We start from the raw sequence: 13421 nt of genomic DNA on the forward strand, positions 1-13421 counted from the left end.
AAAGGATTGGTGAGAAGGATGTCCCTGGTGAAGAAGCTGATGCACAGGTGGCAATGTTTGGGCACAGATATAGCTGAATGATGAAACTACACAGATAAATAGCTCCTAATAAAAGACTGACAAATAACCTTTACAGCCTTGCTGGCTGTTTCAGAGATCAGCTCTGCCTCGGCAGTTACATGGGAGAAGCTGTGCTTTCCGAAGTACGCAGGCATTCGTTTCTGTATAAACTCAGGGACTGGTTTTGAGCTACATTGGTCTGAGTTTGGAAAATTCCATCCCTCACAGCATCCAAGGCCCGCTGCTGTACCTGAAATAAAAGTCACATATTAATTTAGGGTGTAGCAGTGTAAAGATACACTGTATTTTACTTCAGTGCGATTCGTTCATGGGAGTAAAACCAAAAGTGTCTGGCAAGGTGAGTGAGTCTCCTTTTCATTAAAGCTTCGAAATCGGTATCTTTCTTCTCCCAAGACCTGTCGCAGACAGGGGGATAAAGTGACAGCTATATGACTAAAGTGGAGCTGATGACAGCTGGGAACTGGAAGCATTTGAATGCCCCAATAAAATCTATGAGCGCTCTTTTTATTGAAAATGTCTGCCTTCCTGACATCGAAATGGGCTGAAATAAGAGTCTCCTGAAACCCTATCAGACAGCTAACAGCCGCGTGCATTATCCCTAGCCTGCCAAGCGACTGATCTCTCTCAGATGCAGGCACCGCTGCAGTTACCCATACCTTTGTTACCCCCAGACCCTATTTTGAACTGGCCAGCCAAGGCACCCCAGAGGCCCACGGGGTCCAGAACACAGCTGCTTATCTGCTTAGGGAGGCAAACCAATGGGAGAATACACTATTTATATTCTAAACCTGAGGAGGTTTCTAGGCAACAGGCTGGACGAAGCTGAAGGTGTTTGTTACCAGCACGGCTCCACCACCTGCTCCTTGGTCCACGGAACCATTTGCAGTTGGGGCTGCGCTTTTTAAAAGCAAATTTTAGAGACTCCAAGAGCAGTCAAGCATTTGGCTCAGACCACTGAGTCCCTTCTAGAGCGCGTCCTTGCCAGAAACCTCCTTAACCCAAGACTGCTTTAAGAGGCACTGCTGTCAAGATCTTACGCCCACTGCACCACATCTGCATCGGTGTTGCTTGGCCATGTCCAACCAAACTTGGTGCTTTCTCACAAGGAGCTAACAGACCTCTGAGAAGCCACTGCCACCATCAGTTCTCCTCTGACTCTTGTGGCATGGGCCACCTGGGCTCTGGCGTTGTGGCTTGTAGCGTCAGGATGGTGGCTACCCTGCCTGTATGTGAAGTGCTGAGCCCATTGCTCCCAGTGTCATGGTCTACTTGTCTTGTTAAGCTGTAATTAAAATGAAGCAGGGAAGGATGTGAAGAGCCATGTAAGGTTAGCCTAGAGTCGAACGAGCAGTGTGATGGAAATACTTCTGTTCATAGCTGTCAGCGAAGTTAAGCAGCAGGAGCGTTCACGGCTCTGCCTTATGTGTGGTAATTCATGCTCCTCTTAGTATCTTGCACTTATTTTTTAAGTTTGTAGTTGTCTTTTTAAAGAATGCAAGCTAACATCCCTATGAGCTTTTCAAACATGTCCTTGAAGTTCAGGGCTGTCATTACCACCTCTGACTGCAATCTTAACAGCATGCCAGTACTATTGTAGGATGCCAGTCTCACTGAAGATATGCTAAAAATACCGAAGTATTCTGGATATTAAGAAGCCAAAGCATTACCCATACAGTAAAAATAGTCGGTATCATGACCATCATCACCATCACCTTCTCCTAACATGGAGACAAAACCAGCAGATTGGTGCCACTCCACCTTGGTCGAACTGAAAGTAAACACCAACAAAGAGTGTAATATGTTAGAGCAAAAGAAAGACTCAAATTTATGCTCAAAACACTAGAAGATCCTCTGCGAAGGAACTGAGATCACTCAATAAGCATTTCTCTGTGTCTTTTCTCCTATCTCTTTAGGCCAGGGATCAACTCTGTGGTCCTGCTGTTTCTGCCCCAGGAGGGCAGGGAAAAAGCAGAGCTCTCGCCCACCTCCACCTATGGTCTGTCTTCCCCTCGGCCTCGTGCCTTCACAAAGTCTCTGTCATCATTCGGTCTCTCACAGTATTTGACTATTCATCCAAATTTAGATCAAATGTAACATTTGTGAATCTCATCCCCTAACTAGCCGGAGCCGTAAGGTTTTTGAGCTGTGTCTGGTAGCAGCCCCTGTTAATATTGTAGGGGGGTGCTGTACCGGCTCACAGATACTTAGCACAGCCCGGCGTCTGCCAGCCCACACAACAGAGTCCAGGAGATGCTGCAAGGTACATCTGCCATAGATCCCATTATGCACAGGGTCCTAAAACCTGCTGCGTGTGCAAAATTTGTTTATTAAAAATCCTGCAAAGTTTAACGCTGTAAGAAGAATATCTTGAATGGCCTCAAATTACCTAACAACAGCCAACAAAATGCCAGAATGGGGGAACACATTTAATGAACATGTTCTTAGGGGAATCCACTTTCTTAAAGTTCCTTTCTCCAACTTCTACCATTAGAAATAGCAATATGTTTTTTTTTTCATCAGACTCAAAACTGAGTTTCAAGTCAGAGTAAAGTATAGAGGACTTCTAAATGCTGTAAAAGGAAAGACAGTATTTAAAAAAAGAAGTGGAAAGGTCCTTAAACTGGCAGACCAGTCCTTTTTAAGAACTGTATATAGTGTGCTGTTCTCAAAGTACTTGGCTTAAGACAATCACAAGGATGCCTTAAAGATATGTTCTTATAATCTTAAATTTGAAGCAACAGATGTTTTTTCTGTAGGCAATATCTGCCCATGACTTTCACATGTTGAAAGGATCTAGTCTATTTTTCTCTTTTATGTAAGCTAAATAATTTTATTACTCGAACAACTTTATATGTGTGCATATATGACCATTTCATGATAGTCATCCTGTATGTTACAAAGCCAAAAAAATGGAAAAAAACCCCAGAGAAACCCAGCATATCACCTCGGGCTGCTGAGAGATCCGTGGAATTTCATATGTGAAATATTCGCTTCTTTCTCTCTGTTGTGTGTGCGTCAAACAGGGCAATCAGAGAAGCGAATGCTAAGAAACTATGACAATGAAGTCTGTGCATGCCATCAGCGTGCTCATACTCGGCTTCTTTGCAGAGTCTGAACAACGCTGCTTCACTACAGTGGCTGCAAAGTAGAAAAACAGTCTTGCACAGCTACACAGGTGAGCCCTGGAGTTTCTTTTGTGTCTCCTGGAGTGCACCTAGCAAGTAGAACAGAGAAAAACTGTGTTTCACAGGGAAAGAAAGTTTTGTTTAGGCCTGGCACTATGAAGGACGTGTTTTGACCTAATGGGCTTCCTTAAAATGTGAGGAAAGATGCAGCAAGGAGAAGACGAGTACTTGATGCTGCTGGCTCCAGCAGGGAAAGTCCCTCATTTGCAAACCTGCCAGGGTTGCTGCCTACTGCCTGCCGACAGTTTGCTCCCAACACTCACTTATTCCTGTGATAACAAGGAATGAAAAAAGTGCAGCAGCTAGTGGAACGGTAGTATAGACAAGCTGCTCTTAATTATTAATGTCCTTTAATAATATTTAGTCACCCCTGGAAGACACAACAGAATCCAAGAAAATGGAAGTGAAAAAATGTATTTATAATCTCCTGTGTGCTCCTTTAACCACACATCTCCTTGTTTGTTCATATTCAGACCAATCTCATTCTAAATATCTCAAGTTATATGGCCCTGCTATTACCCCAACGGTCTAACCAGTCACGTGGTTAGGAAGTATTTCCAAACATTTAACCCAAATGTTAGTCAGCTATTCTATCTAGTCGTGTCTCATGTGATGTGTCAGTGTGATGTCCTGCTAGTCTTCCATGCTTGCTCAGACGCTGGCGAGTGGTCCTGGGCAGCATCTCTTCCCACCCAGCCGGCAGACCGCACAGCTGGCGGCAGCCCAACGGGCAGAGGCAACACTAGCCGCCGGCACAGAGGCTGTCAGCCTGTCCAGCATGGGTTCCTCCGACTTTCCAGGAATATTACCGGGACAATAAGATGTATATTTAAATGCATTTAATCTTTCACATAATTTACAATAAATTTGCTTTTCACTTGGAAATATTTTCTGAGTGGGAGTGGAAAGTCCCTGTATCTCAGCTGATTACAAAGGCTACAAAGGCTTCTGTGCTTTCTCTAGTGGGCCCTCACAGTAAGGGCACTCTTCAGGTGAGATTTGTTATTGAGAAGTGTGAGCTACTGAAAATATTCAAAATATTTACATTCTTTAGTGGATAGAAGCACTACTTTATCCTAATCTCTTCTCTAATTACTTGAGTTTCCAGCCATGCCACAGCATAATCTGTGTAATGCCCACAACAAAGACCCACAGCACTTTAATACAACAAATTTCAGATGGATATCTCAACACTGGGGATTCTGAAAGCCCAGGTATATTTACTAGATTACATCCCTATTTCAAATTAGATTTTTCTTTGTTTAACGTCCCCACACACCTTCCTTCTCATTGCTAAAACTTGTTTCCTAAATGCCGTATTCTTCTCCAGAATAAAAAGACTCAACAGTATGTAAAAATCAAGTATTTAAAGTTAAACTTCTGGTTTTTTTTACATTGAGCTGTAAGATCTAAAATGATTTTTTTTTAATCTGTTTTTGGATGGCTTCAATTTTGTGTGTTTCCAAACACCGATTTCTTCTCTGAAACATCATCGGGAAGACATTTTCAATGTTGTTCCACTTTTGTCTGGCAAATCCCCCTTTATTTATATAGAAAAGAAAAACAGCTAAACAGGATATACCGAATGCAAAAACAGAATTTGCATGGGAGGGACAAGGGCAGAAGGAAGTCTGAAACTAAAATTACTCCAACCGGCTTTTTGAAACTGTGTTTCCAAGGTGACAGAAACCCCTTTATTGCAAGGTTGCTCATTTATCTTGAACAGTTGCCAGGATTTTGATCTAATTTTCAGTTCTGAAGAACTAAAATTATCCTCCTCCTTCTCAAAATAAAACTCAACCAACCAAATGCAGCAAAACAGATTTTAACCACATAGTGGCTTCCATCTTTATGACCAACAACAAAGTAAAATCAGGTCAAATTGTAAAGCTGCCAATTTGAGCATCCCTTTGGGAAGATATTTTCCCAAATAGCATATTCTAATTAGGCATATAGTTCACCAAGTATCACAGGCTAAATTATGCGCAAAGACCCCATTTCAAGTTTTCAGCTCTTCTGAGCTGACATGTTGTGCCCTTCTGGGACAGACAGGACCCTTCCTGGGCAATGGTTGGCAGGTCAAGCCTGCAGGCTGAGAAAGGAAAACCTTGGGGACGCACACACACACACAGAGTGAATGGGTTTCTCCAGATCTTCATATTTAGGGGAAAAAAAAACACCCTAAGAAAACACCAAAGGCTGCCTCCTGTGCTGCTCTTCAAAACAGCCGCAAACCTGACAGTTCATTTCAGCAACATGACCAATGCAGTGAAGCCAATGCTTTGTTAACTACAGTATCAAGTCTCAGAGTTTTAACACCTAGAAATTGCCAGCATTCAGAGCCCCCTTTTGCACAGCATGTTTTCCTTCTTTAAGGACAAAAACTGTAACATTCAATGAGTTAATAGTCTAAACCAGCATTTTTTATCTTGTTAAACAGCAAATGGGCTTAATGAAGACCCTTAGGTATTTACCTGCTTTGCCTGAACAACCCCAGAGAATGACACCCCCAGTTTACCTCCTCTTTTCCCCTCAGCGCATCCTTACCCTCTCTTACTCTGGCACAGCTGAGAATACTGCAGGGTTTTGGGACAAGTACCATGACAGAGCTCCATAGAAAACTGATTTGCCTGCGGTGGGACCTTACCAGCTCTAGATCTCACATCCACTGCAGTCCTCACACACCTTTTCCTTTGGCCTTGGAAAGGCCCTGAGCTTTGCCACCACGCAGGAGCAGGGCCGTCTCTCTCTGTTTGCTCTTGGGTGGGTGAGGTGCAAGCTGCAGCGCTGCTATTCTTGCCTTCCCTCGTCCCCATTTCGACAGAAGCCCGTGTCGCCAGGAGATAGCATGCACAAGGAGGCAACGCACAACTGGTCCCACTGACTGCCTCCACCTCCTCTGCCCACCCACTGAAAACCAGCTCGTGACTCACAGAAGCATCCCAGTCTCCAGTGGCGTTTCTGGTTCCACACATCGTTTGAGAAGGACCACAGCTGTTATGGATGGATGTTAGGAAGGACTGCTTCCCAAGGAGGCATTTCCTTTGCCACCATTACTGCCCATGCTCAGCGCCGTGGCTGCTGCTGCCATAGAGACCAGCACCAGCTGAAGAAGAATCTGTTCTTTCCAGGTATCAGGGCCTCCTACAGAACTGGTTGATGCTCGGCTTTTTCACTATTCAGAAGTCCTCATGTTGTAGTTGTTAGAGACTACTGGCAGGCACAAGAGCCAATATCAAAGCAAGCATCGATTTCTCACGCAGAGGCAAGCCATAGTGGTAGTGACCATAGCTGCCAATACTGGAGTCCTGCTTGTGCTCTGCTGGGAAGCAAGACAGAGTGCACAGCAAGCAGGGTGCGAATACACAATCGCTCTCTCCGACTGGCTCTCTTCTCAGGTAACATGCAAGACACCAGCTCTCCCTGCTTCCGCAATTCAGGGTACCCCCCCAGAAGCCCGAATCAAACTACTTGTTGTTCTCTGTGCCAAGTCTTGCCAGCAGTTAGCATGCAATATTTAGGAATCCCATCAGGAAATTGTACTCAAAGCATCAAAGGTGAATGATGTATTTTTATATGTCCGACTCAGCAAGCACGTCTGAGCTATTTGTCTGCTGTGAAGCACGCTGAATATGGCCTCTGTATTTCTGTGTGAAAAATACACCCATCTCCTCTGCTTGTCCGTAGGCGATACAGAGAGGGAAGCTCCAAAGGCTTTTAGCCCAGTCAGCAGGGGCAAGCCCTATCTTACTAATGCAGCTATGACAATGCAAATCTATGCATCTCAGGCACTTGTAAGATGCCTGTCATACTGGCTTGCACTCTCCCTGTCAGATTTGCATACAAAGTATATATTTTTGAAATACATTCACAAATGTTCACCTGAAGCAGAATTTTTCTTTGCCTGTCAGCAAAGAGCATCTGGAAATGATCAATCTCTCTCTCCACTTTGCCCAAATGTCCTCAGGGACAAATTCGTCTTTTAAGACAACTATACTGAAATGAAAAAAATGCTTTTGTAAGCTTTCTAAATTCAGATGCTAGAAAGTTTTCCTGAGAAGAAAGCATAGGGAGGGAAAAGGGATCCATTCTTTCTCATCCGTATATTATGTGAATATACAGCTTCACATACAACAGACTTTCCATTGCCTGTAGTGGGATTCATAGGTCGCCAAGCTTCATACACATGTAGAGGTTCTTGCAGGAATGAATGCAGCATCTCTAAGGAGAGTTATTACTGGTCTGGAAACAGTGGATAAGCAGTGATCAGTGCTGCAATTCACTCTCCCTCTCATTCTCCACCACCCCTTGTACTTAATATAAGAACCAGTGAATCAACTAACAGAAAAAAAAATCTAAGGTGATGAAGAAGCTGCATTTAGCAGGCAATACTGGCATGCTACCAAGAGCACAGCCCTTGAATCCAGTTCACACACAGTTGTGTTTTTCCCAGCGAGGCGTGTTTTGGGCGTGCAGGCGCGTCCCGGGGACAGTCGGGCTTTGTGCGTGCAGTGCCCTGTGCACAGGCAGGGTGTGACTGCAGAAGTATTTTGGTTTGGATCAGGAGGTTGCTCTTGAAGTGACTCTCCCTATCAGCCCGGCAGACTCTGCTTGGGTTTTCAGAGTGCACCAGCTGGATTCCTCTCAGGTGACAGGCAAACCAGAAGGTGCACTCCGGGAGGGCACTGAATGCACTTGGGCTGCTGCTGGGCATAGAGTCTGTGGGAGCAAAGCAGAGCTTGCCCACAGCACGGACTAGTTCACATTACAGTCACACTCCTATTGTGCTAAATGACTTATTAACGTAAACGTAGCCACAAATTAAAAAGTATCCTGTAGTACGGTATCAGAAATAGGATTAAAGGGGTTATATTACATAGAGCTTCGCAACAACCCCATAGCATTAACCAGGAGGGTCAGTAAACCTGCTTATTCTGCAATAAAAACAGAAGAACTACTTATTTAACAAATAAAACCCATATGCAATATAACTGAGAAAACCAAACAAATGTTCAAGATGGAACTGACTTTCTGAAATGGATCTCTCCCAAGTACCAGGAGAGCCAATTTCCCAACAGCTTTTATTTCTGGTTCTTAATGCTCAGGTGTATATGCACAGTCATCTGGGATATAAACACAGCACTGGTGGAAAACCCTATAGAGTTCCCTGGGAATTAGTGCTGTTACTATATGTGACAGCTTTTCAGGTTAACTTCTGCAAAATGCTATTAAAATCTACGGAACATCTGCAGAAGTAGTAAAAGCAAAAAACAGGGTCTACAAAATATTCCCAGTGTAAAAATGACCGCTTTGTTCAAGTCCCTTCATGTTACTTACTAAACTCTGCATTTCAGAGCAAACAACGAAGACAACTGCGTAGCCCCCAGCATTACTGCTTCGCAGCAGACAGAGCAGGCATCAAGTGAAGTTTCCACCTACCATGGGGCGTATTCAGCCCCTGGCAACATTTGCCCTTTAAACACACCACATTAGGTATTTCCACAGTGAACAAGACAATAAACTTTCAGCTTGGTATGTTGCCAGAATCCTGTGAAAAATTAAATGAGGTCTTTTAATTAAAAGCCTAAAAACATATAGTGGGTCAGTTCCATCTCTAGGACCCCCATTTTTTCTCTCAAGTGTAATGGCAGTTTTTCTTCATTCCTTCTGAAGGGTCTTGAGGAAAAAGTTGGGTTTAAGGGCTAATTCAACCTTTGAGTGAGCTGTAGGGCCTGACTGCTAATTCCTGTCCAGAGTTACCCCAGTGCAGCAGCTACACAATCCACAGCAGAAGTCTGCTCCAAGGAAACTTGGACTCAGTGCATTGAAGCAGTTCTCAGACAAACTGTCCTCAGAAATTATGTCTTTTGTTATAATTCCATCATTTTCTTTAGAATTAATTTTTTACAAAATACTATAAAATTATTTTTCCCTTGATTATGCCAGAACCAGAGAACCAAGGCAAATCCTGAAATAAATTACATTCCATGACTCCGAATATGTCATCTTAAGCCATTTACACCCGTATTTACACAGGAGCCCTTGCACCATACAAACACAAAACTACAAACCACAGAGTGGCTCGAGAAGGTTATATGCTTCCCTGAAATGGAGAAGAAAGTTATAAACTCTCTTGTTCAGCCACATGGTTTTTGCTGATTTCTACTGATTCATTAATGCACTAAGTTGCCAACACCAGAAGAAAGGCTGGCGGTGCTCGTTGCGTTGCTGTCTTCCCTTTGAGCATCCCAGCCTTATTTTTGTAAATTTCTATGAAAGAAGCTTATGAGTCCAAATTAGATAAATGCAACTTTTCAAAGATAATTATTCTTCAGTTTCTTATTTTGCAGAAATCAGGTTTTTTTGAATGTTCTTAAATTTAAACCAACCATTACTCTTTCAGTCACATGATGATAAAATGTTGTTCTTGGGCTTTTCTCTAGTAAGTTAAAAACTTTGAAATGCCATAATTAGTTTGGCCTAAAGAGAAATTTAGCATGACTTTTAACCATTTATTATTTTGATACTGGTTTTCCCTGCTTTCTTGCAGACAAATACACCCAACTAAAACTGTGTTTGCCAAATAATTTTTTTGTTGTGATCCATCAATGTAGGAATTATTTTTGAAAGAGAAAAGATTACAGTAACTCTCCCCAGACAGCATTCAAAAAATATTTGAATTTTACAGTGAAAAACAATTTAAAAAGCTGTTGTGCTACTAAGAAAATCTAGAGCAAGATACCAAGAAAGTGACCAAAATAGATGTATACTGTTTCAAGAGACACTTAATCAAGTATTAGAAAGAAAATCAGAAGAAAATCAGGGTCTATAGTTTAAAGCAGCACTGAAAATTCTGACAGAGATTATGCCAGCAGTTCACGAAACCACACTCTACGGGAGTCGCACAGCTGAAAAGCCAGCAAGTGTAGACTAGGAGAGCTGAATTATCACAGGGCTTCATTTGCCCAGTGGTCTGCAGGATGATTCTGCCGATGGCGCAGTGAAGGTTTCTGCTGCCTACGCGATACCTTACTGACTCAACAGCTGTCCCAAAAAGGCTGAAAAAAGCCATGGAAATATGGGATCCCCAGCTGGAGGATGGGGACGATACACACCTGGGATCCTCACAAGGTCAGACCACAATTTATTTGCTGCTGCTCTCGACCATTCAAGAAGCCCTGAATTTAGATATATAGTCTATAAGGTAAGTAAGTCTCCCTGTTTCATCTGCCTTGGCATCCCTTAATGACATGGATTCTACTTATTTTCCTATTGCAAACTTGAGGTGTCCATTATGCTTCTGTGGGGAAATAATACAAGGAATCTATTAATGTCATAATAATATAATAAATCTATAGCATGTAATTCTGTGTGTTGCCTTATATAAGTTTATGCACTGCTTTATATAGACATAAGTTTGTAAGATGGAAGCAGTATTTCATTACTACATCAAAGATCATAGTGACATGGCTTATTTAAACTGTCAGAGAGATATAACTTATTTACAGCTATCCAAGAGGCATGCACAAACGCTCCCGTGAGAACAAAGTCATTTGACATGTCACTAATGGTAAGCAAAACTTTAGATCCTATATAAAAATCAGTGTTCCTAGTAAAACAGAATGTTTTCAAACAAGCCTTTACCATTGCCAGCCTTGTAATGACATTAAATAATACAACTCTTGAAAAATTTCAGACAACATTTAAGCCCTTAGTCTCACAAAATGTCATTTAATCAGTCCTAAGGAAGGGATTTCTGCATTTCTCTTAAGCATCTTCTCATTACAACAGAAAGTCACACTTTTTCTAGACCAGAAGCCTAACAGAGATGTGGTTTTTTGTAAACCTTTTTTTAGATTTGTATTAAGTAGCTGTGATCCTTCCTATGAAAGAAGTTAAATTAGTCTCTCACATTACCTGGTCTTGTTCCTCCAGGCATCCCTCACCACCCGGTGTCAGAGAAGTTACTTGTTTAACAAAACTGGGCCATGTTCTGCTGCTTCCCATCAGCCAGCCTCCCCAATTACTTTTGCTGGCAGCCTGCTGCTGGGGCGGTGTTGGTTGGTTGGGCTGGGCTGGTCTGAAAGAGTACGTTAATCCTCTCCTGATAAGTCCTGTGGTTTAGGTTTAACTCCCCATTACACTTTCTTGGGGTTATCTTGTATTAATCCATTCTGTATTTCTTTTCATATCAGTCCATCTACAGCAAGAAACAGATAGTGGGAGAAGTTCAGAAAAGGGATGGGAAAATCAATGTGTGCTCCAAAGAATAGGTTCACCTTGTTAGAAGGCAGCAAAACACAGAGTGCTTGCATTGTTGCTTGCAGCTATGGAGAAGCAAAGATGTGATTTATCTTTTGAAGCTACCAAGACGAAAGCATTCTAAAGATGAAGAGCACTTCATCTTCTAAATGAAGAGTACTGATAAAATTATTTGATAAGGACCAAAAATGCTTATCTCCATTCATTGAATTCACTGCATTCTTCTGTCAATCCAGCTCCACAGGTCCTGGCTTCCCTGAAAATTCCTGCTTTTTTCAGAAGTGCCCTGAAGAAAATAGTTCAAAGGAACCAGCAGCACAAGCCCATTCCAATCTCTGGTGTGACTCCGCCTTCCAGGTCCAACTGCTCTTTGCACATTTCTATCACCAACACAAATTCTGCAGACTCCTCTGAGGACGACATTGCTCCCTTCGGTCTATGATACTCTACAGAGGAAGAACTACCTCACTGGTATCTCTGTCCCTATGTTATTCCCGTTTTCTTGGATTATGAGAATTACAAGCATTTAGAAATCAGCACACTGCTACTAACACATTTGTCTCAGGAACAGAACCATTGCCTGAGATTCCCATGTCCCACGGGAAGCCTCCTGTGCAAAGAAAACACTGTATTTCTTTCAGCGATTTTCTGTATTTTGCCAACATTTTGCTCTACAGAAATCCTGCTTTTGCTTCAGTCTTGACATTTTGAGACAGCTGCAGACTGCCTAGCTAATTGCCACCTCTTGTTGCATCGTTCTTTAAGCATCACCTTCATCAATGCATCCAGAAAACGCCCGTGGCAGTAATGGAATCAAATTTCTTAGCAAGGTGCCTCCATTTGCTCAAGGGTTTTCTAAACACATCCCATGCTAGTCTTCTTTTTGAGACGTTTTTTCATCTGCAACATTTGTCCTCCTGTGAATGATAAAGAGAGGAGACAGTGTCCCCTCCTGAGCACACCTGGGCAGCCATTTCCACTCAGCTGCTGCTATGGCAATTAGCCTCTCCACGAGCTCACCTCCACAGGGCACCGGTACAGCCATGCTTGTGCCAAGGCTCGATGGTGCTGGGATTTTTCCAGCTATTTGGAAACCGGCCTTTCAGAATGTTCTGGTCTAATGAGTAATTGTGGTTGTCCTTACACATTTTCTCTCAAAATGGAAATGCTGCACAGCTGTAGGCATTGCCAGGGGTCCCTTTCAACTCTGAAGAACGCATGCTTCAGCCGTAGTCAGCTTCCACACTTTTAATACAGTCCTGCATCATTCTCGCGTCAAACCCACACCCAAAGCAAAAGCACAAACATCTGTGACCAGTAGTCAAAGGGGTATGGAAAAAAAAATCGGCAAGCTAAGACAGAAACCGGCACAAGAGCCTTTCAAGCCTAACAAGAAAACCCAAATTGTACTCTGCTGGTGACTGAAAGCATTGCGTGTTTTTATCCAAATTCTGCCATGATTCTGCAAGATTAGCAAACAGGCAAATGAGCTTCCTCTCACCAGAGAAAGTAAGAGCCAGCCAGTGCCACACAGTTGCTGTTCCTCTCCGCTGATAAACAAATCCTCCTCCTGCGCTGATTACAGGTTCACGATAAATTACCCTTTGTGGAACACACTGCATGTCCCTGGGTTCAATTTCGGAGTGGCAGCCTTAAGCTTATCACAAACCATTGTAAATGAATCAGCTCTTCACTGGAATCAGCATGCATCGAGCTGTGGCACAGGCACAGCAAGCTGATAGGATGCCTTGCAACCACCTCTCCAGCAGCATTCCTGGGATGAAGCGCTGCCTGCCATGAAGGCCACGATCCTCAACAGCTGTACTTTTATGCTGATATGAATTCTTCTTTTCCAGCTCATCCTGACTTTCTTGGAAATCTACATTATGTAGC

This window comes from Opisthocomus hoazin, chromosome 6 (genome assembly GCF_030867145.1).
Source record: "Opisthocomus hoazin isolate bOpiHoa1 chromosome 6, bOpiHoa1.hap1, whole genome shotgun sequence".
NCBI classification, from domain to species: Eukaryota; Metazoa; Chordata; class Aves; order Opisthocomiformes; family Opisthocomidae; genus Opisthocomus; species Opisthocomus hoazin.